Below are 27,611 nucleotides of genomic sequence, written 5' to 3'. Positions count from 1 at the left end.
GCTGCATTAAATTCCAAACTTCAAACAAATAAAAACCTCTAACAGTCATTGCGAAATGACACACTAAACCCAGCAATTTCTCAAAAAGGACCTTCTTTGACTACATAACATTTTGATTTCAGAAATTTTTGTCTTCCCTTTTAAAAATTGAAATAAATTAATTCCTATGGAAAACATGCATGCAAAAACATTTCAACAAAACATTTTTAACCTCTTTTTCAGAGGAGGGCAAGTTCTCACTTATATCTCCATTTGACACCAATGGCGGGGAACGACACCAACCTGTTTTGAGGTAAACTAGAGCCTAGAGGTCTCACACTGGACAACATATGTTTGGGCAACATAACCAAGGCCCACTTTGTAAATCTAAATTACACCTGTCTGATATGAGAGCTCACTACAACAAAGTTCTAACTAATAAAGATATTCCCACTCTGAAGATATTTACAGTAATCTAGCTGTAAAACAACAGGGCTAGATTCTCCAGTATTACACTCAAGAAAAGTCAGTACAATTCCACGGAAGCAGAAACAAAATTGGTGTAAGGCCAAAAGAAGGGTATCAGGATTTTCCATTAACAAAAACATTGCTCTTTCCACACAACAGTTTTAAAAATGAACTGTTTATGTTTATAGCTGCATATTAAAAAGAGAAGGCAGATTTCACCACGAGAACCTTGTTCCCTGGATCCGTGCCACAGCGCATACTGTATTGGGAAATAATTTGAAATATTAATACAGCAGTTTATCCTGGACATTTGTACAGACACTGAGCTCAAGCCATCTTCCTGGCTGTTTGTGCCAAGTTCAACTCTGCACTGGTTCCCTGGAGAGTCTTTGCTAAGCAGAACTAAGAAGGGGGGAGAAAAAAAAAAAAAAAGCACAAAGGAAAATTGCTGCTTTGAAGAAAAGAGGGAGAGACAAAGTGTTAGAGAAAGCACAAAAAGATCCAAAGGACCTTTTCTTTCTACGGCTGTCTTCAGAGCTAAAGAGGTCACGGCTTTTAACAAAGCCGCTGGCTTTCTAAGCCAGCAAGGGGTTTCATCTGTTCCCATCTTCTTAGCCTTACCCATCCCTTCCACTATTCACAGTGGAAAGAATATTCTCTTCAGCAATTCTGCACCCTAATCTTGTCCAGGAGAAAGAAAAGTTCTGTCCTTTATTTTCTGGACTGACTTTCAAGTTGACCAACAAACTGAAAGTTGCAATAAACAACCTTTCCCAGTACTACCATTTCCATCTTGGTATCTAGGTTAACCAGGTTAAAAGATGATCTTCAGTCACACACTATATATTTTCTGCCCAGGAAATCTAGCAAGCAGGTTCTGTAAATGCTGCTATTACCCTCTTCACTGCTGCAGGGCTTTGTCTTACTACACTAGATTGGTTTCCTCCTGAGAGGAGGATGCTCAGGTGTCACTAGAGGATTTTTTTCCCCTTTTACTGGCTCCCTCTGTCAAACACATTCAAATACACATGCAGTTTCAATACATCACCTAGAAGCTAGTGGCGGTAAGCCAGCACTACATTAAATACATGAACCAACCTAAATCAATTCATCCTGCCAATATAAAAAAAAAAAATCTCCATAAGTTTTGGAGTGTACCAGTAGCAAATTTTAAAAAAGACCCTCTGAGATCACTGTGGTCCAAATTCCTCACTTAAAATATGGAGATGGCCCCCACCCCCTCATTTGTAAAGCACTGGATGAATTCAAGCTACCCAGGAATGCAAAATCCACACAGAATAATCGTGTCTCAAAGCAAAGAAAAATAATTTATGGTAAAGGCATTAGATTAGAAATCCAAAAGTGTCTTAATTTCATAGAACTGAAACAAACTCTATTCTGACCTTAGGGCAAGTCAACATCTGAGCTTATTCCTTCCTTTGCAAAAGTGGATAATCTCTCTCTTCCCAGCTCCTATTTAGATAGGCTGTAAAGGTTCTGGGCATGGGAGTGTCTCATATATTTTGGTTTCAGCCAAGCTTAACTTCATTCATGCTGGTTACTTCAGTGCTTTCCTGCATAGTGTGAAAATTAAATAGAAGTTCCACCATTCTAACTGGTTAACAGAACCAAAAGAAGTAAGCAACAAAACATAAGCAGACTGCAAATTCTGACTAGCTTCAGTTTTCCTCAAATTAATATAGCTAATGCAGATACTGCAGCTGTAAATCTAAAAAGAGGAAAAGGCGGGGGGGGGGGAGGGTACACAGTCACTGAAGGACTTTAAAAAGACAAGAAAAAGATATTACAAATCAATTTTGTTAAATCAGTCACTATGAGCCAAATTCAGTCTTAGCACATTGCCAGTAAAATCAATGGAATTACATAAAGGGTTATTAAAAAAATAATAATAAAAAAAACCCAAAAAACAAACAAAAAAGCCATCACACAACTGCTACAATAGCCTGCCTTTTTTAAAAAAAAAAGAAAAACCAGGCACAACTGATCTGTAATCTTATAAACATTGTACTTTCACTACCCATTTTACTTTAGACTCTTATCATTTGTCGCCTGAAGCAACTGAGTCTGGACATTCCTGGTTTTGTTAGAAAAGTTCACTAGAGCAGCACGGTAGTCAATACCAACGCTCAGTTTCTCTTTACCTGCCACATCTAGGAACTGAGTGGATTAGCTGACCCTAACTCTGTTTTACCCGGTATGATATGTTACTACCCAGAGGCACAAGTAATGGAGAAAAGGGAAAAACAGGGAGAATGAGCAACCTGCATTGTCAGCATAAAATACACAGTAACAGCACAGCAGTTCATAATAGCAAGGAAAACATCAAAGAAATACAATACTTTGCTGAACAGGAGGCATTCAGTGTAATTACTAATGCAAAGAATGACCATTATTACCATCATGTAACTCAAGCTGCACCTGACCAGGGCCCCCAGAGGGAAACAACTTGATGTATGTTTACAATGAAGCGTACTAGGGAAACAAAAGGACACTCTAGCTAAAGAGACATACCTATCTGTGCAGTAGTTAAAAATGGTGAAGATAGAGAGTGACTTCCAGATAAATCATCATCTTCCTAGGAATACAGTCTTTGCTCTCAGTTACAGATCAAGCAGTCTCAATTCATGTTAAGGTTACACCTATAAAGGGTACACAGACTAATAAATAATTAATAGATGTTACCGGATGAGAGTAGTACTTTAAAAGCACATTAACAAGAATTATTTTAGGTGGTTACAATCAGCTAGCAGCTCCATAGCGTGTTCAATCATTTGCTCAAGTATTTATCAGTTATTGAACTTTTAAAATATTGTTAGTAGGGTCAAGTTAACAGATTGAGAAAGTCCCAGATCTTGTTAGAGATTAGAACAGGGAAACGTTAAGCAGAAGTAATGGGCCTCCAGTTAGGAAATAAAGCTCAACTCATGCTACAGACTTCCTGACACTGCTGCAGACCTGCTTCAGCTGTTTCCTCCTTCTGCACCACACCTTTAAAATTGCTTATAGACCAAAAGTTAAAAAAAAAAAAATTTGAACATTCTTGTGCATTCTGTTCAGGCCACAATGATTGTATTATGTGAGTGTCAAAACATGCTAACATATTATCACTTACCTGAAAAATTAAAAGTTATAAAGATCTTAGTGAAATGAATTTGACTTTCTGAAAACCAAGCTAGAAAGTTGAAGTAATTTGTTTTGACAGTTCTTTCACCTAAAACTTTATCTAAGCCTGTATCTTCCCTGGGAAATGTTTCAATTCTGACAAAAATATGTTTTCCAAAGAAAAACTGTCCATGCCCAAAACATTTGCACTGCCACTGCAGCGCATAAAATTGGACTGAGTTCTCCGCAAGCTCTTTTAAGATGTTACTGCCACCGATGCAGCGTGTCTGGCACGAACCTGGGGGCAAGCAATGACCTGAAGGTCTTTGTTCAGCATATTGCTGCTGTTTGACTACACGCTGCCTGCCTTTACTGCTCCAGCACCTCAGCCTCTCTGGCCTCCAGCAGATGTTAATACTTTCATCTCCTGGAAAATGCTAACTCACAGCTGCTACCTTAGCATAAGCAAATACAGGTTTATATCACTCTTTGGAGAGGTTTTGGCAGAAAACTGCCCATTGGCCCACTTCGTAGAGGGCACTCGGTCAGAAAACAGTAAATATAGTGCACGGATCCAAATTAGCATAGTTACATGACAGCTTGTATCAGTCTGCCTAAATAAAATGGTTTTCTTTACAACGAGGTGAGGGCTTTGTTACTTTTTTAACACTATTAATAAAGTTCATTAGTTACAGACATTCATTTAAGAGGGTAAGGGGAATGGCCGTAAGTGCTCTCCAGGCTGAAGGAAGCCTGTAGGCACCATGAGCGTTAAAACATATTAAACAGCGCGAGCCCAAGAGCCCTCTGGAGTTTTCTTTGAGTGTATTACTTTTAAATTAGAGATGGGAAATTTTCCCTGTTGAAGCTGGACAGAAAACAGCTGTGCTCATTAAAAGAGGAGGAACTGCTAAGTAGTTATATAATCAACACTATGTAATTAACAGAATTATAATAGTAGATCTAACACTGAGCTGAAGTTGTGCGCCATGCAGAATGCTAACAGCTTTGCAGTCGGCTGCCCTTTATGTTGCTGCTCCCCTTGTCGATTGTGCTGCCCAGGCTGCAGATCCAAACGCTGCCATGCTTGTTCCTCAGGCTCATGTAGCAACCGAGACAAGACTTCTCCCCGCCAGCTTGGTAAGAAAAGTTTGCTCAGGGGGGTCGGCCAGTCCAGCATTTTCTTACTGCCAACATGAAAATGTCTACGCTGTTTCATAAGAGTATCAGGTAGTCAAGAAAAGCTTCCACAGAGCAGGAGGTCAAGGAACACATCCTAGAATTCTTGGAGCCTTCCCCCTGAAAACTTCCATGTGCTCTTGGTCATTGTAAAATCATGCCGAGCAACATGAGAGGAGTACTGAAGCAGTCCCGTATTTAGAGCTGTGGAGACTCTATCCACATGAAAAATCCCATATGCGGCACCTAAAGACTAGATATGAAGATGTCCCTAGCTCATACCATTTATTTGCAGGTCCCTCTCTGTGGAGAATCACATAGGCTGTTTATTGATGGGATCACTGAGCCAATAAAATATTGCTAGCACGGCAAGTCAATGAACCTAAGACAGAGTATCTGCCATAGCTAAAGCCAATCTGAATGTCAGAAGAGATTTGAATGTTAGGACAGACCTCTGAGTGAACAGAACAGAAAGCAAACAGCACTAGCATGCAACATGAGAGATGAGGATTCAGCTTCTTGTGCCAGCAGGGAGCTTGAACAAACCTCTTTCAAAAGATACTCCTGTTGCATAACTTCCACTGATTTTAATGAGAATTACATACATGAATACTTAGGAGAATCCCTGCCTTAGTCCCTCTATACCTATTTCTACTTTAGAGATAGGAAACCAAATCACTGTTTCCTAAACCATACAGGTGTCATCTCTGATAAAGGAGTGTGACACACTCCAGTACCACGGTAGCGATGAGAGTCAACACAGAACGCAAAAACACAGGGACCAATAACCCTGTGTCATTTTGTTTTAAGGCTGCTGCACTGTGTTAGCTGGAGGGCACCTCATGCAAATTCATTCCTTGGTGCCAACAGCTTACAGCAGGCAGGCTTAGCTATGCCATAATTGTTCAGTGGAAACCTCAAAATTCTGAGAGAAAAGTTGTTAGCAACCCTAAACTATATGCAATGCTCTGCTGCCCCTGCCCTGCCACAGTCCACTGCCAACTGACCTACAGGGCAGGATCTTCCTAGCTGGGGAAGTGTCCACTACAAGGCCAGGTATCCAAACGCTGTAAGGATCCACAGTGACTACAAGGCTGCAGATCTGCCCTGATAGGGCTGAGACCCTTCTCCGAAAGGGCTACTGTGGAAACAAGAAATCCGTTACAGCATTTCTCTTCCCCCAGCTGCAACACGTTTGAGCTTTCTGGGATTCAGCTCTACCACTGTATCCTTCATCCCAGCTTGTTTGCTGCCAAGAGGAGCAAGAGATAATACTGATTATAGTTGATAGAAACAAAAGGTACAGCTGGGAGCCCTCCACAAACTGCTGACATTGGGCATGATCATTAGCAATGAACAATACTACCGAATCACCATAAACTGCTTTTAAGCCACCTACTAGTGAATATATATATATATATATATATATATGAAACAGCTCGCTCTCTCCCCCATTACCCGTAAACAAACTGACAAGCCCATTCCTTATCCCATGCATGGGTTTGGCACTCTGTGGGATATAAAATTGCCAAATTCTAAACTGTTCTGGTCACATTTAAATACAAATGCACCAGAGGCATCCTCTCCTTGTATTTCCTGAAAAAGGACCGAGTTTGCTTCAAATTGCCTCTGTACAAAAGAGTTCCAGTGGTGGCACACACATCTTCCACATTTAACCTTTTGCTTTTTCAAAACTGAGAAGTCAGTTGGGCCAAAAGCTGCCTTATCTGTCCACCTCCTCCTCCCTTCCCCCAGAGAAATGGGATATTGAGATTTTCAAGTACATTCATCAACCAGCAAGTAGGTAATAAATTTTAAAATACAACCTAGGAGTCCCGATTTCCTGGTCTTTTTCTTTAACCACTAGATGACACTACTTCCTTATATACCAACCCACTTTTCCAAGGTTTCTGAGCACTTCCACCTCTTGTTGGCTCCAGCTGGAGTTCTGGATGCTCAGGAGTTCTGGGTATCAATTCCTAACTTCAACACAGAAATAAAATTATTAACAGACTACAAGATGAACAGCTCAGTTACACTGCAAAGATTTCTTTCTTAATTTTTCCTTTACTTGATGCTTGACTCTTTTCTCCCCCGCCTAATCAGGCTGTTTTAGATGTTTTCTGCATATTCAGTTTCCTTGCAGTCTACTGAAAATTCCATAATTACCAAGGCATACCAAAGCAGATAAATAAATAAGGGCTGATATTAACTAGTTAACAAGCCTTTCAAACACCTCTTTAAGAATTCCTGGATGCAGGGTTATTCTTATGAGTCAAGACACATCTGTTCAGGAGGGATTCACTTACAACAGAAAATTAAAGGTCCTTATTCTGCAACAGGATCTGCCAGAGCATGTATTGAATCATAGCAAGTCTCAGGGATCTTAGTCTGGATTCAGTGAATGGGATGCCAAAACTATGACTTAGAATTACTGCTACTTCCCGTTTGCCCATTTTTAGTGATTACTCAATAGCGCAGGTCGATGCTGCAGTATTGCAAGTGCCACGCAATGCATTATAAAGTACTTTATCAACTGCTTTTGTATGTGTTTAATGATAGGGATTGGACAGAATATTTTAGCTTCCCACATTAAAACAGAATTGTATATTTTATTTTACACTTCAAAACCTCCTCTTTTTCTTTTCCTCAAGCATTGGGTGTTTTTTTTTTTTTTAATTGCTTCTGGAATGGCACACTGTCATTTAACCCTCTTGTTCAGTCTCATTTTCCACCTTCTCTATTTTCACACACAATTGAACTGACTTACAGCAAAATAGAGTTTATTAAGCTGAAGACAATCTGGGTAATCAACATAATGCACTGTCTGCTAATCCCTGGTTACTCCATTCGGTTTTTACTGTTTATTCGACTTTTGGTCTACACTGTTTAGAGCAGAGAATTTGGATTTTCTTCACGGAGAAGAGTCGTTCAATTGGAAAATGTGCACGATACTTTCTATGTTGTATGCACAACGTACCAGCATAGCACTTGATAAAAGGACCATCAATCAAATCAGTGCAAGGAGCTTTAATTCTCAGGGCTCTGAAAATTCCCCTTTTAACAGTCTGTACAAAAGCAGCAGCAGCATGAGGTGCTGCATAAATGTACCTAGCAAAAGCACGGTCAGAAGGTTATGATTATTCATTTCAAGAAGCACGCACAAGTCCCAGCTGAGATCTGGCTACCTTTGTATTGGCACATGGGTAGAGTTCACCTGCGCTGCAAAGGGTTTGCAAATCAAGATCTCAATCCCACGAAGACCCAAAAACGTGATTTACCACGCAGACTTTGGTTCACACAATCCACCTTTTGCACAACTTTGTTTTCCCAAACACACCAGTAGCATAACATTCTGAGATGCATGGGACCACTACTGTAAGGAACACTGTGTGAAAGATGATAGGTACTCACAACTACTCAACATGTACTATTATTTTACCATTTTAAATTTACACCGCACTAGCAATGAGTTTTCCAGTCTCTTTGAAGTAGACACCACAGCAAGTAAAAACAATAACCCAAACAGTAGCAAGCAGGCCTATTTTCCAAGGACAGGGAGCAAACAAACAAAACAAACACACAATAATATAAGAAAGGGCAAGTGTTCAGTGTCCCAGATGGTTTGCTTCACATACCAGCAAAATTCACAGTCAGAACAGCAAAATCCATCCTACAATGCAGTATTAGCTTTGAGAAGCAGAGGTATGGCAAAACACGAAACACCAAACAAAATCCAACATGTAAAATTTCCCTATGTTAAGGCATCTACTCTTATTTGAACTGGTGAACATCTAACCTGAATTATTGCTGATCTGTAGATGCCCAGATAACGAATTACAAACAACAGATTCACTCAACTGAATAATTGACAGAAAATTAAAACCAGCTCTTTTACACACATTTGATTGTTGTATCTGGCAGTGCTTTCTGTAGTGCAGGGTGGTCCGAGGGAGGAGCATGTTATTATTTATGAGATGAACAACAAGCTAAATGGAAGCATTTTACCAAACATATCCTCATGGAGATAGCCTTTTTTATTTGTTTTATTTAAAATAAATGATATTTCTATTTGTATTTAATTTCACTTTGTTTCATTTCTAACTGGCATGCCATTATGCTTCAGTTTGCTCCCTGCTCCAGAGCATTCAACATTTAAGGGAATCCAGAGTATTGTTAGTGTGAGAAAGTAACTCCACGGACTATATGCTAAAGCAGAACAAGCACCCGCTCTCTGCTCACGCTAATGAGCTAAGGGAGTGTGTTTCCATTCTATAGTCCTCTCCATTTTATATGGGGAAATTCAAAGGGCATTATCAGAGTTAACAATGAAATTTCAATGCGAGTTCATCACCTAACATTACATTCTATATCCCAACAAGCCACTAATTTCCTTGTATCTCAGCTGTACATCTATCACATGGAAGTAATGATTTTGCCATCTCATAGGGTTCTTAAGCATTTGCAATGCACTTTGTTAGTGCAATGACGAGGGAAACAGAAATGCTTATATAAATCAGTCTGCTGAATTCACAGTTACACTGTCTTCTAACCTCATCGCATGAGTTATTTCTGCGAGTCTTCAATCATTCAATGAAAAACCAAATATTGTAAAATATTACCAAAATCTTGATAAAAAGGAAAATTGCATTGGAAAATTTGGTTTCTCACTGCTGAGATAGAAGGAACAATTTTAAATATTTTTATTTGTACAATTTGTAGTAAGTTTCTTAGTCTCTTGCAGCCTATAAGCAACACCATTGTTTCCTCTTCCTGTCCATCTCTGCTGCAGCAGCAGTGCCCTTGGGAATCCCATGGAAAGTTTTATGAGTTTGGAGACTACGGGTGTCCTTTGTAAGCTCTGTTAGACAAGCAAGCTACTAATAGGTTTTTAAAACCAGGAAAATTATATACTCAATGCAGAATCTCCAGCAAAGCCAGGAGGGTTTGAGCATTCAGAAGCCTTTTTAAGTTTCTGGAATTAGACACCTGTAGCTATTGCAGGCCTTCAGAAAGCCTAGGATGCTTCCAAAAGCTGAATAAAATGCAACATGTTATCTCAACATTTTTCCATAGTCTTCAAGACAGGGAAAAGGTTTGAAAAGTAACATAACAGAGGACATGTTTTGCAAATTAAATATTAGCTACATATTTGTGAAGAAAATAAACAACTTGCAGAATTCTCTTCAGGTTCAGCTCTCTATCAGCTAAATTGGCTCTTGTCTGTGAGAGAGATAAAATCAACAATTCCCTATCTTTAATCTATGATTTAATAAACCCATTTTTCTCAGAGGGATGAGCAAGCCTGATAGCATTTCTGCAGTTCATCAGGTGTGGGGTTCTGGAGGGTTTTTTGTGGGGAGCATGGGGGTGTGTTTTATTTAAGTTCATAGCATCTTCCGCTCTACCTTGAGCCAAAAGACAATGTTTAATGACCTTGCCGCCTACAGAGACATAACTGACAAACAGTATGCAGGCTGTACATAAACACTTTCCTGTGTTCTGACTTTTCTAGCAAAGGCATTAATACAAATTTTGTTTCATTTACCAATAACATAGAGAAGACTTAGTTTCCTGCAAAATAAACAATCAAATTTCTGCAGTTTAATCCAGTGAAAAAATATGAAGGTCACCCTGTAGGGCAGAATTTATCCTCGCGTGGGTCTGCAACCATCAGTTTAAGTCTGAATAAAGTGATTAGATGCCTTTGTACACAGATTGGTATTCACCCATTAAGCTCAAAGAGGCTATTTGGGACGGTTTGACCAACGTCTCCTTCTTCCACATATCTTGAGTTCCCAAATATTGTCTTTACATTTTCTGTTCCATGCAGTTCATAAAAATGGGCGAAATGCTCATTTCAAATGCTACTGCATAAACTGTCATTTATGACATCTGTAATACAGGTACATGCATTCAGCAAATGTTCCTCACCATGTAATTAATGTTTTTCTCAGGAGAGGGAGAAAGTCCATATACACACACAAGATTTCCTGTAAGAATACATTGCCTTTCCTATTATCCTGGGGATAAGAAGATACAGAAGAGATGATGAGCTGTTTAGGCAAACAGGCATGAGTCAAACTGCATGCACTGGAATTTACACATATTTTCCCTTTGAAAAGGCTTATTTATTAAGATAATCCAGCCCAACTTTATCTTTCTCAGGGAAGATAATGCTATAAACCAGTCATAATTCACTGCTTGGGCATTATAAAGATTTAGGCAGAAATTAACCGATACAAACATCTTGGTGTTGGCCTGGGTATGATTATGCGATGCAGTGAACCACAAACTAGTTTATTCCTACACAGAGTTATCCAAGAAGTCCCCTTTCATTCCTCATCTCCTACAGAAAACACTTTAAAATTCTGATGGCTCTCATCTGTTAGAAGTTTTCATCATTTTCTACCCTTGCTGCACCATTCCTATCCAAAAATCTCCTCAGCAGTTTAAATTGCATACGTTAAAACTCTTCACTTCTTCCCTGAACAACTGCATCATACTCATACAGTCCTAGCACTACTACAGGAACTTGAGAGAGATGAAAAGCCTGCGAGAGCTGAGTATCCTGAGGATACTTATCCTTTCAGGATAAGGATCTCAAGCGCTTCCTGAGTTACCCTCATGCCTGAGGAGCTAGTCTTTCCTCCATTTTACCTCTCCATTTCCAGCAATTTTTTAACAGCCTTTAGAATCCAGATAAACAATAATTTTAACCAGTACATACTCACTGTATGAAATCTTTATTCGATGAATTCCCACTTCGTGATCCTTGAAGCCTTCTTCATGCATTCAACAAGTTTATTTTCTGTATTTCAGTCTCTTCTAGAGACCAAAATTATTAGTGTAAGATACCGAGCAAAGATTCTGAAAGTGCATCATCTGAAAACATAGGACAAGGGCCAGAACAAATAAATACCACAGAAGCTCCTGTAAGAGCTAAGTGATTTACTAGAAACATTGGCAGACACTGTGGCAGAAGCAAAACACACCCCTGAATCCAGACCTCCCTGGCATTTCATTCAGTGCCCTATCCGTCAGCCCCATCTTTCGTTTCTCATAAAGCCTATTCACACAGCTGAGGCAAGTTGCTAATGCACAGATCAAAGTGAGAGAGTTTACATTTCCTTTCTGATATGACCTCCAGACTTCTCTGCGCTCCAGAATGCAATTCAGACTCCAACAGGACAAACTTCTGTTTAAAAAAACCCACAAAACCAAAACCAAACCCCCTCCCCAGCCTCTAGGTAGTCCTTTGCCCTTCCCCAACTTACAGAATAATCCACCTAGCTAATGGAGGATTTCTATTGGTATTTATTAGTTTGCTTGCTTAGTCTTCTTTTCTCTCTACTAACCACAAGTTATCTCTATTTTTATATTATCCACACCTGTCCAATTTGCTAGGTTTTGTGTTTACACCATAGGACATTGGGAACATCCGACTGGGAAACTTGGCATTTCCACCACTCAGAATACAGTGTCCTGGGGGGTCCACCCAAAGCCCGGTAAACGCTGCAGCTTTCTTCTCAATATCCTTGCATCTTAGATCAATGCTGCAGATTAGCCTCACAGGGTGCTAATATTCTCTCACACAGCATTTGCATACTTACTTAGCAAGTTTTTGTTACCTTTTCAACGAAACATGCATTTTCAACTACCTTTCACTTTGGCCTATTGGTCTGTCCTTCCCCACCTTATCTTAAAACGTAAGTACTTCTCTAAATGTTTAATAAATCTGTTTTTCCAATAACGGATAACTAGGTTGATTCTTCTGTAGCTCCCGCAGTATGGATTTCTTGGAAAAACTTTGTCATTTTTGACAAATACAATCTCTCCGCTTTGCTGTGTAATCCTACTATAGGCCTAGCAATCAAAAAACTAATAGGCCCTTCACAGATTATATCTGAACTGGAATTACTTCTTTATAGCCTATGAACATTTTTCATATTAAAGCAGTGATGTCCACTTCCAAAAAAACCTGCTTGTCATTTTGTGTGAATTTAAGTGTCTGTAACTCGAAGTACAATTGCGTTTACCCCCCGCACCTTAACATGCAGAGTGAGCAACAGCATTATTAATAAAGTTCTGTTTCACTGAGAAAATAAACCCCAGGTTCAGGCCTGAAGCTAAGGACCTGGCAGACTGATGGATATTTTTCTAGTACTTCTCTTACTGCAAAATTATAATTTATGAGTTTATGGCTATCCATATGGATTACAGCAAAAGCTTAAGTGCCCTCAAGATAAGGGCAGGATGAATGGATAGGTAGGTATGAGGAATTGGTTGGATTAGTAGAATAATAAAAGCATACAGACAACCCCTCCAAACCTTGATTTGTCTCCCTACAGTCATGGATCTGTAGTTGCAAAAATTTTATATTTCACCATATAAAAGGCACTGTACCACACACAGTTGGCCCTTTTACAATTTCAACCTACTAGCCAAAAGCTGAAGTATTTTGTTTCTGTGCCTACACTTAATGAAAACATGTCTGCTTTATTATTAAAGAAAAAGTCATGTCACCATGCTATCTATTTCAAGCCATTACATTGCTCTTAATATTTGGGAAGGGCAATTTACCTCTCTAGTGTTATCTCAAGGTAAGTTTTAAATTGAGATCAAATAAGGAGCTCTCTGTTAGTCAATTCTAAATGAGGATTAAATTCTCCCATAAGAACTCCTCTTGCAATGAAAGAATATGACTATAATTTCAGAAATACCTGTGTGGGAAGGTTGTATGGCTTCAAAGTTTTACTCGAGCAGTGAAGAATTTTGGTCCCCTTTGGGAAGAACTCTGGAAAGATCTTAAAGATTTCATTAAACACCCTTCATGAAATGGGTTAATTTCTTCCTTAGTTCAAGCTCGGAGTCATTGCAACTGTTATGCAACATTTAATTCCTTTTTGGACAGATTTAGGGAATGGCTTCCCTTAGGTCACCCAGTAGTTCCGTGGAAGAGCTGGAAACCAAATCCAAATCTTAGGCTGCAGTTCATAGCACTGGCTATGAGGCCATACAATCTTTCACTTAAGACTCGGCCACTACCAATATTCAGCATACTAAATTTGCCCATCTCCAAATGCAATTAATAATTTGCTTTGCTACTGCATCCCTGGTGGAGTGTATTGCAACTCTTAAAACCATTTTACCATTTAGAACAATTTCTTTTCAAAGCGCAAAGTTTTAGTCGATTTTTAGGAGCACACGTGAATACACAGTCACATCAATAATTGGTTATGCTTTCATTCCTTGTAACCCAAGAGGATGCACATTCAAAACAGCTCAAACAGACCCTAACAAAATTTGAATTGCTGGGGTTTTTTTAATTGTACTTACTGTGTAAATCAATAGCATTCCATTTCTTTAAAAAATGCTGGTTATGTCATTTTAATATTAGAAATTAACTAAATTATTGATCCAAATTACATATGCATACGAGGATTTAAGATTTACTTGGGCTATCAAATTTTAAGGTTTAAAAAACCAATTCATTTTTTGTTCTATTTTTTCAAACTGAAATTCAACACCTGCAAAAATCCACTAACTAATTTATGAGATATATTGAATATAAATTTCAACATTCTAACATTACATGGAGGGGATCTTTTATTATTGCCAAGGTCATAAAAGATGAGCAGATTCAATATTTTATATTGCCATCTATTACTTAACATGAAGAGGATTCTGAATCACAGTGGTGAAAAAGCATAATACTTCTGCCCAAGTCTCATCACTGACTTCAGGTGTATCGATATGCCACAGTACCACATGGACGTAACCGATGTTGTTCAAGCGCCTTGATCCTTTGCTGGAGCTAACAGACTACACAGCCTCAATGAGGTCCATCAGGCAACCCAGGAAAACATACAACTGTACTGCATCCAGCAAAGCTAAAATGTCTGTATCCTCACACAGCAAGAAAGTATCTCTAATACAGCATCCAGCATAGTCATAGTTTAAGCAAACTGCACAAAGTCACGAGGAATTAAACCTTTGTCCTTTGAACTTCTTGCTAGCATCCCATGCCCCACCCATATTTTGTATTTGCAATACATACCCCTCGCAGGGGAACAACAGAAGGGTTATGAGCTACTTAAACCTATTTCAAAAGCTCAAATTAAAACATGGAAGGACATTCACAGACCATTGTGCTACCACTGCAAATTCCTACTTATCAGGAGATCCTCCACAATGCTGTACATGTAAACCCATAGCTCATGGTTGGCATGAAACAGCTTATCTTTCAATGCACTTAAGCTCTATCCAGTGATCTCGCTTACGGTGAAAATGTCCATGCAAGAAGTTATAAAATAAAAAATTCCATCAATTTCTCACTCCTGGTCCGTCATGTTTATGTCAAAGTTCAGGAGGGGTGGAAAATTTCAGCCTGAACATTATAGTTTCACCTCAACATCAGAAGCTTCTACACTGAGGCACTAGTAAAATGAGGCACAAATTTATAATCCATTAGAGAACTTTGTTACTTACTGAAGAGGAAAAGATTAATACTTAAACAGTATATTTTAATCATCTTGAGGTCCAGCAATCCTGAACTGAAGGCAAGTGGAGAGAAGACCGAGTTTAAGGAGAGGCAAAAAATGCCTCTGAGAAATACTTTTTTCCAAAAGCTCTAGACAGACACTCAGAGGATCAGGGAGTCATTTGCTGGCTCTACCATTAACCCAGTGTGTGGCCAGGGACAATTGATTTCACCTGAAACAGAGATAGGCCAGAAAAAAATAGTACTTCAAGAGCCAAGACGTACAGAGGATACTATTAACTACACAAGGCACAGAGATTTAGAAAGCTTTTCCAGAGAACCGAATTTTCTCACACATATCTAAAAAATTCCTAGGACAATGACATACTTATCTAGGTGGTAAATGTCAGGCATTTACATAATACAAAGTAAGAAATAAATTAACAATGAAGGAATTAACAGACAGGGATAGCTCAAAGTGTACAGTTTAGTGGCTGAAAACCTGAACCTTTTTTTTTTTTTTCCCCCCCCAGCTGGGCTGTTTACTGCAATTACTTCAACAGACATCATCTTTCTAATAATTAACAACACTGTATGATCATTTCTGAGCTCTTATTGTAATCAAATTCTGATCAGCTGAAGACTTTACCGATGTGCATGGTTTTCCCCCTTTTTTAAAATCTAAACACACTCAGCTAAACAGAAAGACAACTGGTAGCAGTACATCTTTGCAGATGTCTGCAGTAATTTATGGTCTTAATCTTACTTCCCTAGGTGTCAAACAGCACCTACTCCCACCTGAAAGTAATTATCATTCCTTACCATTAACATGGTTAAGCTGATTAGCATATAGAGCACCCTTTCTGGGTGATGATTCACAAAGAAGCACAGATGTTGCCTTTAGAGGGAATACATTTCACATACCTCTTCAGTTCAAGAGAAGGGATTTCCTGTGGCTAAAAAAGGCAGTTGTAAATGGCTACTGCCAAAATAAAGAGAGAAGGGGAAAACTTATGAACTCCCAGAGCTTAAAAGCTTTACTATATTTCCATAGTCGGTATAACTTCCCAAAATACGCCTCCAAGCATATTACCATGTAACTTCAAATACAGGTGCTGCATACAGAAGCTTGGGCAAAATACTTTATTAGTTCCATTCATTACCCTATGCACGGTATTTTTGGAAAGTTTCATTCAACTGAAATTGTTTCAAAGAGCACTAAGATCCACGCTCATACGTTACCAGGTTGGATACAGTTGCTCCTGTGCATTTCAAACTGCTTTCCAGTCTCTCTTCTCAACATTGAGCATTTGCAGCTCCTCTTAAACCCGAGAGTGACCCTGTGAACACAAATACGCTTGCAACCAACCCAGAATACGGTGCATTCTCTCAAAAAAAGATCCTCTGGTTATCCTACGGTGGTAGCTTAGTCTCTGGGTGTTTTCCCCCGTCTCTCATTTTAGGTGAAACATTTTATTATAAGACTTCCTGCCCACAGTAGGATCAAAGATGCTGTCTGAAACACTTAAGATGTTTTATTTTCTCCTTGGGAGGTAATTGTTCCACAGTCCATGAATAGCCTATAAATAACTTCATTTGGAAAACTAGTTTGTGTACCAAACAGGCTGCTTGCTTAGTCATTGTGTTATACAGCTCCATTCGATCTAATCACTGAATATAGCAAACAGCACTATAATGCTTTAAATAGTAGGTATACTTAGTGCATTCCTCCTTTTGATGCCCAAAACCAGCTCTTCTCACCTACCCTTCAATATCCAAGGTTTTCATGGCAGCCTACTGTCACACTACACACCCTTGTTTCTGAAAATCTGTACCTTTAACGGAACTGCAAAGTGCCAAACTGATCTGCACTACGGAGCAGTATGGTGTTAGGAATGTAAAATAAATCCTCATGAAAATCACCTTTTGCTGTTAAAACTGTATTCCTTAACTGTGTTGCCCCACTTCCATTTCCGTTCTCACCATCTTCACATAAGACACTAGCTGGTTTAAAACCAATATAGTACTTCAACTTCAGACAGTGGCTTGCACTAGTTGAAACCAGACTGTAAATTACTTAGACCAAATAACACAAGTTCAATTGCTACCATTTTATTTAGAAAGACCATATTTTATTTCTTTTCCTCCTGCTGCATTAGAAGTATAGGAAGAAAAAAGTAATGTTCATCATGCATAAAGCCAAAATATTAAAAAGAATAAAGGCTCTTGGAAGATCTGATTCACTTAAGGTGTCCTACGTTTCACAAACCAAGGACTTTCTCTTTAAAGTTCTTCCATGTTCGAAGATCCTGATGGCATAAACTGAAGAGCCAAGATACATAACTCTGCCCAGCACCAGTAAGAATTTGGCTACAGAACTGCATTTGCCTTGGACATACACAGGCCAATAAAAGATGCACATCAACTGAAAAAAGTCCAGAGCAAAGTAGCAAGAATACAACCAGGGTGGAAAAGGAGAACCATCTGGGCTTTTTTTTTTCCACAGGCTGTAAAGGAGAAGGGTGGTTTTCAGCACCAGGAAATGGGCTGCAAATTAGACAGAAAGTGAACAGATGATAGCGAAAGCAATCCTCTTATCTCCACTGATAAAGAAGAGCTGATATCACTAGCCTTTTTCCTTTTCGCAGGCACAAGCAGCTTGGTTTCCCCTCCCTCCCAGCACTAGATTGATCTAAAAGTCAAGGAAAGCCCCACAAAATAAGACAGTATTGGCATCTCTCTCTGACTGCTGACTGCTAACTAGGATATCACTTTACATACTTAACACACAGGTATGTGTAAACAAAACAGTCTCGCCACCAAAAAAGAAGTCATCCTACACCGTCTGACTGACCTACGAGAGACCTTTTCCATGACATCTCATCTCTACAGAAAACAAAGTTTTGTGCACGACAATGCAGGTTCCTTATGAAACATAAAGCATCCAATTATGACAGAAACTGCATGGCAACCTGATGCTTAGTCTTCTCAGAGTCCCTTGAAAAAAACTCAGCCATAAAATAATCATAGTGTAATTTATTATCTAGTACCTGCAAATTATTCAGCATGTTATAGGTAAATACATAAATATCCAATGGATACAACATTTATTAGTGAACCTCAAAGCAACTAAAGAAATCAATTTCATTTTTCCCACTGAATAAGTATGAAAATAAAACCAAGTTATTTGACTTGATCAACATCTTGAAGTAGAGCCCTAGCATGGGCTGCACCAGAAATCAAGAGTTCTGAGTCTCAGCCAGTCCCACACTCCCTGGACACACGCAAGACAAAATGGTACTGTGGGGACAGTGTCTGTATGCTGTATGTCCTGGTTTCGGCTGGGATAGAGTTAATTTTCTTCCTAGTAGCAGGCATAGTGCTGTGTTTTGGATTTAGTAGGAGAAGAATGTTGATAACACCCTGATGTCTTTAGTTGTTGCTAAGTACAGCTTATGCTAGTCAAGGACTTTTCAGCTTCCCATGCTCTGCCAGGGGCACAAGAAGCTGGGAGGGGGCACAGCCAGAAGAGTTGATCCAAACTGCCCAAAGGGTTATTCCATACCATGTGACATCATGCTCAGTATAGAAACTGGGGGGGGTTGGCCGGGGAGCAGCGATCGCTGCTCGGGAACTGGCTGGGTATCAGTCAGCGGGTGGTGAGCAATTGCATTGGGCATCACTTGCTTTGTATATTATTATTGTTATTATCATTATTATATTGTTATTATTATCATTACTATTTTACTTTATTTCAATTATTAAACTGTTCTTATCTCAACCCAGGAGCGTTTCTCACTCTTACTCCTCCGATTCTCTCCCCCATCCCATCGGGGTAGGGGGAGTGAGCAAGCGGCTGCGTGGTGCTTTAGTTGCTGGCTGGGGCTAAACCACGACACTGTAATACAGAATTTTTCTTCATATTGAAGTAAACCAAACCATGTTTATAAGAAGTCATTTCCCTTGAGAAGTCACATTTTGATGAAAAATTGTTTTTTAAACAAAGACACCCTGACAAAACATCTTCAGTCAACATGAATGCACCTACAAATACATACAACATGTACTCCATATCAGCCTTCATCAGTACTGCTAGCACAAGTAATAAGGCTTTTTTTCTTTCCCTGATTCTTATCATTTCCTCCTTTCAGAAACAGCTCTGGGACGACACAGTCAAATCCCCCAAAGACTTAAGAGTGTATGTATTCCATTCTTTTCACAACTCATAATTCATTTTTGGAGACATAATCGAGAATATCTATCAAACCTACAAACATTTGCCGACCTGGGGAAAAAAAAAAACCATCTTCCTGGGACTCTGAAATAATACACTGCGCTAAGACTTCAGGCATTGCTATAAGCTTTCCTTTTTCTGGGTCAAAAAAAAAATCATAACGTTCAACCTATATATAATGAGAACATAAGCCATACAATTTATTAGTTGTAAGAAATCACACTTGAAATCAGGGCTCCATCAGGAATGTACAATCCAATCATATGACAAAAGTATGGGAAAAAATTAACATATTTGTATAGGTGTTTTAAAGAGGTGCCAGCTCAGCTGGGAAAGAGCGGTGGCTACACTTGCATTCGGGCATCTTTGTAAGCCATGTTTGCAGGACAGCAACCCAACCCATGCAGGTTCTGCTTCCAGGGAACAACCACATAAATGGAGACTCAATTTTCTTCACCAGCCCAACAAATCTCAGCAACCTTCAGGCAGTCCAAGTTGACCACAGATTGGTTTACTGTGTCTGGGTACTACAGGAATGCACTTTTTTCCCCCCTGGATCCTACACAAAGCCAATGTGTCAATGCGCTATCCCATGCATCATATCATATAAACCCCCTAACTCCTAATTAGGTCCTCTAAAAAGCAGTTCAGGCTCTATTTACCTTTTGCAAAAAAGGATTAATTCATACCATGTATTAAAACCAAGTCATTTCACTTTCACTGACCTTACCCAAAACATTCCTTACTCACTGACCTTCCTAATTTTTTTTTTTTTTTAAAAGGAATTTAGATGTTGCCACAATTAGTACTGCACCACTAATGAACATAAATGCAAACAGAGAAGACACTTATATAACATAGCTGTCACTCAAATCAAGGCAAGGAGCCTAAAAAGAAAATCTCAGTCCGAGCCTCTTTGTTCCTTAGTTCTTCACTCGTGAAAAGGATAATAGAACTTCCCCAACTCACAGGGGTGTTGTCAGAGTAAGTACTTTAAAGATTAAGAGTTGCACAGAAGGACAATAACTAAGATAGTATTTCATTTATTCAAAGCCCTACAAAAAGTGCATAGCTTCAGAAATCCTGCAATACGCATCTAAAATGCTAAAGTATTCTCAAATCACTCGGTAATATATATTACCAAGAGAGGGGTTTGTGGCCAAGTGTAAAACAGCTTTATTCTTAAGAGGAAAAAAAAAGGTACTTTTATCATCCCTCTTTTTTTTTTTTTATTCTCCCACTTCTATTCCTGTGTTCATTTCCACTTTACATTGTAGAAGTCAACAGTGTAACTCAAAGCTTTGTGAATATATGTTTGTTCAGTAAACAAGTTAAATGTGTTTGCATAACTCTTACTAGAATAAGATGCAGCCTTTACTGAATGGCTACACATTGCCCATTCCTCTCTGCAGATACATATCAAAAATAGCGAGTAAAATAAACACATAGACCACAAAAAGTTTCCAACTATGAATCTTATCACAAAGAGGAGAGGGAGCCAAATTGTGCCAGGGAATGCGAGGAGAATGGTATAGCAAAGATCACTCAAAAGGTCCAATATATTTTCATGACAACTTTGCATGTACTAAATACAAGGACAAAGAGAATTATGATGTGAATGTTTCGAGACTAAGAAACCTACCAGAAAAAATTTTAAACACCCATACTCTACTACTGATTTAAATGGAACTGGTTATGAAATGAGATGCTGAATAAGGTCAGTAAATTTAGCTCAGAAGTCTTAAATAAAATCATACGCTAAAGTGTTGGGCAGTGGCCTAATTCCCTTGCCATTGAAAAAGTTAATCAATGAATGCTATGTTTTACTTTGGTTTTCAGTTCCTTAGGGGATTACATTTTGATAGTCTCTGCTTTGCACAAATGTTTGCAGAATTACAGAAAAAAAACCCTACCTAAACCTGACACCTTCTAGCACACTGTCAGCCATTCAACGACTAAAAACAATTCACTTCCAGCCCTTGCCAGCATCCTCTCCCCCAAAAAAACACCATGTAACTTTGAAGCCATAAGGAAAGCTGCTTAGCAGACAGTATTTTGAATGTATTTAACCTCTGTTTCTTGCCAAATCACCTTGCAGGATACTTTATCCCACAAAACACCCAAGAATGGACTCACCCTCCCACTACATTCTCAATACTCCAGGCATGCAAAACTAAAAAAACGCAACCAAACAAAAAAAACAAACCAAACAAAAAAAACCCCTACCCTTCTTTTTTAATTTTTAAAGACTCCAAAGGCACCAATGTTACACATAGGCTGGGGCTGAACAACAGAACAATAACCTGGAGCTATCCTTACACTTCTGATCTGATCCGCTGCTGCCCTAGTGTCAGCCACCTGCTGAATTCCTCCCAACTGCTCTCCTTTGGTGAAGGAAAAATGACATCATTTATCCCAGTCTTCAATGTGCTAGCCTCTCCTTCATTTAATGGCAGTTTCCTACAGAAGAATGGGAAACACCTAAGGAATGAACCACCTCAGTTTACCTGTGCTTCTCTGAAGTCTTTCAAAATAACCTCAGTTATTGGTGCTTGTAGCTGTGACATGCATATCTAGAGAGCAAAGCAAATGTACCAGCAGAACTGCAGACTCCGAAACAACTGTTGCATGCGTGCATTAATTTACTGCATTAATGATGTCTGGCACATTAATGCCATCCCAACTGCCTAATTGCCAAAACTTAATGCAAAGTACAATGCTATTGCTCTGGCTTTCATTTAGAGACTTGGCTCAAGTGAAGACTCTTCCTGTGTTAGCAAGGGATGAAGAGTTTTCCAACAGCTTGTGTATAAATACTCCCAGCTTAAAGGCAGCCCTTTGAAGTTCATAATCTCTTCTCTCTTTCTTACTGTTTTTCAAGAAAAGAACACGTGTGTAATGCTTTATCATGGTGACTGTCTTGGCATTGTCTTTGATACTATCTTGGTATGGGTTGTAAAGATAATAAAAATTCTAGCTGCTGGGAACCTGAACAAGTCCCCATGTGTTTTTTTTAACTTCTCTGCTGTTTATACCATCAGCTTTTTGCAAAGTGTTTACATAGAGCATTATTAACATCACAGTTTCTGTTAACATTGCAACAAGGGGTATTTCTTCCCCAGCATTCTCACGGAGAAACGCTTTGCAGTCCAAAAGTAAAGTAGCAGTGTTCTTCCTTCACTTTTCCATCCTTATTTAAATCAGTAATGCTGTTTATTGTGCGAATGGGCTTAATGTTACCATGACTGTATCAGAAGGTTAGGATACTTGTACAAGAGAAGTTATGCTTATACTTAGTCTCATTTACTGCATTTGCACTGAACTAAATGGAATTATATACGTAATTATACACTATGTCAAAAATAACAGTAGCTAAGCGGAACTACCTCTGCTCCCACTCATTTTCCTTGTGTCAGGGATAAGCACAAACAAATTCTGCATGAATTAAGAGCTTATTTACTCAAAATAATCAATTATAGTAATAATTAATAACTGACCAATTTTAATAATAATTAACTATAACTGCTGCTCAGCAAATAGTATTCCAGGTACATCTGGGGAAAAACACTGTATGTCGGATACACTTGTCACAACCTGTTAAAACTCATATCACAAGAATTCTTACTGGACCACAAACCAAACAAAAAATCCTTTCCAAGAGTTCACTGGTTCCAAGATCTCGCCCAATATTCAGGAGTTTCTGTCTACAACTGACTGCTTTAAGGGGCAACAAAAGCATGACCCAAACCTACCTTTACACCACTTCCAAAACCAGAGCCTTAAAAAGCTCCACTTCCACTTATTTTTTTCCATTGTAAAGGGGAAGACAACATCTCACCGGCTTTACCCTTGTAATTGCTGTATATAGCATGGTGTTTAAATACGTAAATTTTGTTGATAGATTGTTACTTCAATTAGTTGACTGGCTGATTTTCTATAATTACAATAGTTTGTCACTAGGTTGTTTTCTCTAATTTGTCGCCTCAATTATATAAATTAAATTGATTTACAGAAGTGCGTTTATATAACTTACCTTCAATGAAGGATCTGCAAATGGAGCTCTCAGTAGGCTCTTCAGCTCTTTGACCGCACCATACATTTTCCATTGAAAAGCATCCCCTCTCAACCTGTGGGAGACAGACAGAGGAACACTGAGGACAACCTAAAGCAAATATTGCTTATGCAAAGCTGTTCTTTCTTCAATGTTTGGCATTTTGCCTAGCCTGTATTTTGGAACACACAGCCCCTCCTTAAAAAGTAAAGTAAAAGCAATTACCAGTTTTGTCTATGACTAAGGGAAGGCATGGAGGTGAAGATATTTACGTTTTACTTTCAGCTCTGCCACCAACTTGTCATGAGCCCCTGGGGGACTCATTTAGCCTTTTGGCATCCCAGTTAACTCAAGTGCAACGTAATTAATTCAAATATCTAATTACACATTCACTTTCATCAGGGGACCACAAAGTAACTCCCAAATTATTATTATTATCAACAGTTCCAAATACCAGAGGTCACAGCAATGCTGTTAGTCTGCTCAAGGCCATCATTTTAAAATGCTTCCCTATATAGATAATCTAAAACATAAGGCATGTTGGCTCAGCTGCTAAAACGCAAAAGCTACCCAGAGCCCAGTCCTCTCATGATGCACCTTCTGTCAACACCTACTGCAGGACAAAACAAGCATGAATTGTTACTACAGCCTAGGTGTAGCATCCTGCACCAACTCCGCTCTAATAAAAAGGAGCGGACTAGAGACAAGTCAGGAGGATCAAGATCTCGGGGGCAGCACTGAAACGCGCCTAGATGCGCTGTTTACTTAAAATCTAAACCAAAGAGATTTCTCTTACTTCCAAACCCTTTGAATATAACGCCAAAAGTAAATATAAGAGAACACCTTAGGATTGTCCTAATTGTCCCATATAATGCTCAATTTCTGTATTTTCATATCACACAGAGTATCACATATTATATTATTATTAAAATAATGGAAACTTAGTCGTATCCAGATTTTAAAAAATTCTTTAGATTCATAGAAAATAGCATTCTCTTCTTCACAACTAAGACTTGTCAGGCAGAAATGAGCTAAATGCTTAGGAATCCTAAGCAAACAAAAAGAAACAAAACCAAAACCAACTTCTACCATGCTTAACCTGCACCATACAAAGAAATGTGACCCAAAATTAATTTAGAATTGAGAATGGCTTTCTGTCAAACATAAGGTCAATCCTATAGCCTCTAGCATTAATAACCTTGCATAGGCCTTTTTGCTGCAGAAAAATGTCAAAAGAAAACGAAAAAGGATTTGCATAGAGCTTCTTTCTTAAAAAAGGATGCTGTTCTCATTCACAGCGGCATAACTCAGGAGTCTTGCTGCAGTGAGACTGAACTCAGGCCAACACAGTTACGTGGGCCAAAGCAGTATGAAATATAGACCTGCATAACTTAAAACCTCAACCTTTAGCTCAGCATCTTCTACCCTTTGTCTCATCAGGTTATTTCATATTTTTGATAGCAGTAGAAAGAAATTTAAGTGATTTGATTGATACCTTAACACTGAAATACCACCTCAGGAATGGAGTCATCAGAAAGACCCACATAACCTCAAAGGTGTGCATTTATTATGCTCAGCATGTATTACCTGCCTAGAATAGCTCTCTAATTGTCATGTTGCCCACTCAAATGCCATTTGGACGCCTGCCCCAGAGCATAGGTGCTGAGCAGGAAGATTTTCACTTACAGCACGTGGAATAACGCAGCGACTGCCGGCTCATTAGCCATCAGTCACATCTCCACAACACCAGAGCACACGTGTCATTGCCACACGACTGCTTTACATTTCGGGGCATCCTTTTGCCTTGGATATCCGGAAGACTCAATCAAGTGCTTTCATTACTCTCTGGTTTTGCTTTTCAAGCTTCAAGACAGACACCTGGCCAACCAATTGCTGTACTTCATCTGGTAATCCACCTAACCTCGTGGCTGAAATACATCTTTTTGCTGCATTTTATCTCTCAGTATGTTATTAAGAACAGTTAAAAGCAAGTCTGGATTTTCTCCTCCCCAGTGTTCTTCCCTTAAATAACAACAATATTGTTAAAATCCCCTCTTGCCCGAACACCCACATTCTTTGCTCTATTTACTTTAATGAGATTTCTCCTGTTACAGCTACTTTTAACTACTTTTCTGGTCTACACAGGCTGTAATAAGAAAGGGCCAAAAGCCGTGTCAGTAAAATGCCATTCCTTTCAGTTATGGCCTGGCTCAACAAAACAGTGAGGACTTCTCCTGAGACACAAACGTTGTGCTGTTCATGAGTATTTAGGTTCTTGACAGCATAGACTAATAAAATTTTAAAGAGTCGAGTGCCTTAAGAACCTGCACATCCCACTGAGACTTGTTTAGGAGCTTTTGAAAACTTCCTCTTTACACCTGCAAACAGTAAAAATCTCACAGGGGTATTTGGCACCACATTTTTTTTCCCCCATCTTTAAGTCTAGTGTCAGAGGGGAAAACTGTCTCAGGCCAAGGAATTTCACTTAATTTACTGCCAATTAGCATAAACTTTTAATTACTGGCTGTGATATTGAAAAATAAGGACAACCAAGAATTCCTTAGAGAAAACGCCTCAGCTTCGCTCCCCTCACCCTCTGCGCCTCCCTCCGGTATCTCCACGCCCGCCTCCTCCCCTCCTCCAGCATCCCTTCGTGTGTCCCCTGCCCATCGCACACCCGTTCTCACAGAGCCGCCATGTGCAGGGCATCCATTTTGTCTGCTGCCGGGCCGCCTGGAACCGCCTGGAACCGGCTCAGGCCTCCCACACAGGCCACCGCCCCCCACAGCCCCGCTAACCCCAGCCCGTGCCGACAAGAAAGGCAGCACTCGGGTCTCAGGCGTCAGGAAAGGCCGTTTGCAGGTTTCCTCTTTCCTGCTCAGGTGCTGCCACCAGCTGTCCCGCAGAGGTGGGACAAAACCCGAGGAAGGCCCCGCGCAGCGCAGCAGCTCCTCGGCTCGACAGGCAGGCTTTCTGCAAGAGCAGAGAGCAGCGCTCCTCACAGCAGAGGGATTTACCCTCACCAAATATAAACCAGCCAGCAAGCGACGCAGGAGCAGCCCAAGCTGCTAGCCTTTACCCCAGGGAAGGAGCCTGCCTGCCACACGGCTGCCATGAGCCCCTTTCGCAGGCACTGCAACTGCCTGCAGCTGCAAGGCTTCCCAGTTTTTCAGTCTAGTAACTTAACCCTTTAGCCATTCTTCAGGTGAAAAAGGCTTATTCACACATTAGATACACATGCTGTCAGGCATTACATCGAGCAGTGGATGCAAAAATCTCACTGCAGGTGGTCTGGCACACCACAGCAACAGATACACAGCAGAGGTGCTCTCGCCATGCGTTTGTAAATCTCACCAAAAACACACCCAACATTATACCTTCTCCCCTTCCCAACTCATGAATGCTTTGGAAAAAAAGTCAGGGAGTCCTTGATTAGGGATTTGTCTTGAGATATGGCTGCTTCTGAACACCTCAAGCTGCCTTGAAGCATCCTCATCACAAGAACACGGAGCTGCTGGAGCGGGGCCAGAGGAGGCCCCAAAAATGCCCCGAGGGCCGGAGCCCCTCTGCTGCGGGGCCAGGCTGGGGGAGCTGGGGGTGCTCAGCCTGGAGAGGAGGGGGCTGCGGGGAGGCCTGAGTGCGGCCTGGCAGCGCTGACAGGGGCTGCAGGAAGGGGGGGGGCAAGCTTTTAGCAAGGCCTGCTGTGACAGGACAGGGAGTGATGGGTTTAAACTAAAGAACAATAGATTTAGACTGGATATAAGGAAGAAATGTTTTACGCTGAGGGTGGTGAGGCACTGGCACAGGTTGCCCAGAGAGGCGGTGGAGGCCCCATCCCTGGGAACATCCCAGGCCAGGCTGGACGGGGCTGTGAGCACCCTGGGCTGGTTAAAGCTGTCCCTGGCACTGCAGGGGCTGGGCTGGGTGGGCTCTGAAGGGCCCTGCCCACCCAAAGCGTCCTGTGATCCAAATTATGGAGGCAAATGTGTTCTGTGTCAGCTTCTGCTGAAGATAACAGCTTTATTACAAAAGCCTATGTTGTGTACTCCCACTTTTCTGACAGCTGGGGAAACCCACTTTGTTCACATAACCAG

Source organism: Pelecanus crispus, chromosome 21 (genome assembly GCF_030463565.1).
Source record: "Pelecanus crispus isolate bPelCri1 chromosome 21, bPelCri1.pri, whole genome shotgun sequence".
NCBI lineage: Eukaryota > Metazoa > Chordata > Aves > Pelecaniformes > Pelecanidae > Pelecanus > Pelecanus crispus.
Note: the sequence above shows the minus strand (reverse complement) of the source record.